This window comes from Sinocyclocheilus grahami, unplaced genomic scaffold (assembly GCF_001515645.1).
Source record: "Sinocyclocheilus grahami isolate Dianchi unplaced genomic scaffold, SAMN03320097.WGS_v1.1 scaffold22997.1, whole genome shotgun sequence".
In the NCBI taxonomy this organism is placed as follows: Eukaryota; Metazoa; Chordata; class Actinopteri; order Cypriniformes; family Cyprinidae; genus Sinocyclocheilus; species Sinocyclocheilus grahami.
In genome coordinates this window covers 2,061-2,914 of record NW_015518982.1, presented here as the reverse complement: position 1 = coordinate 2,914, position 854 = coordinate 2,061, and the positions used below count along the sequence as shown (strand labels likewise).

General features: G+C 37.8%; 1 long non-coding RNA gene across 1 annotated transcript in view; it reads left to right on the top strand.

The window, feature by feature from the left end:
• Positions 1-854, top strand: part of LOC107579996 (uncharacterized) — a 2,532-nt gene continuing 1,678 nt past the window's right edge. The window contains exons 1-3 of the long non-coding RNA XR_001608566.1: positions 1-49; positions 219-227; positions 622-722. This is a non-coding gene — a long non-coding RNA (uncharacterized lncRNA). The remainder of the gene's footprint in view (positions 50-218; positions 228-621; positions 723-854) is intronic.

Genomic DNA, 854 nt, shown 5'->3' with positions numbered 1-854 from the left:
CATCCTGCGCTCTCAACTCGTCAGTCAGAAAGAGGCCATGCAACATAAGGTCAGAAACAAAACCTTTAATTCTTACACAAAATACATTCGAATTTCCAGATGTTTCTAAACATGTAGACACCTCAGTTAATATCTGTCACTAACATTTTTCTCTTCATAAGTCTTGTTAACCTCTCTAACTTAATTTCTCCTTTTGTCCTATGGTGCACTCATATCAGGATGAGAAGGTATGTTGGTCAGACAGCAGAACAATCATTTCACTTCACCTCTGTTCTGGCCTCTAAAATCGTATATCTTAAGATTGTTCTGTGTTGAGGAAGTTACTTTGAAAGGAACTTGCCAAGATGCTCTTAATTTAAAGTAGTTTAAAGCGTTTGTTAGTTAATTCTTCTGGAAACCACAAACACTGTGCTAATGGTAACTTTACCGGTTTAATGCAGGACCCCTTTTTGAACAAAGTTGAAATGTCACTTTTTTAATTGAGAATGAAGTGAAGTGCTGCACTAGAACCTGTTCTTGTGATGTGTCTGATGCTTAAATGTCTGATAAAAGTCAAAGTTAGTTGATGGATGCTGTGAATTTTAACTTCCATGTGAATGTGAACCTGCTGTATGTGTTTAGGAGACCATGACTGAACCGTTGCCGTACATTGAGGATGTGCAGAAGCTGACTGATGCCAAGGAAATCTCCCAGGCCTACATGGGCCTTAAAGAGACCAACAGGTACATTACTAATATTTACTCTTTTTTTCACTGTCAGTCAATCACATGCTAAATCACAAAACATGAAATCCATTGCAGAATTTACTGAATGTGTCCATCATCTGGGATCCACTCATATATATGCTGTGATGT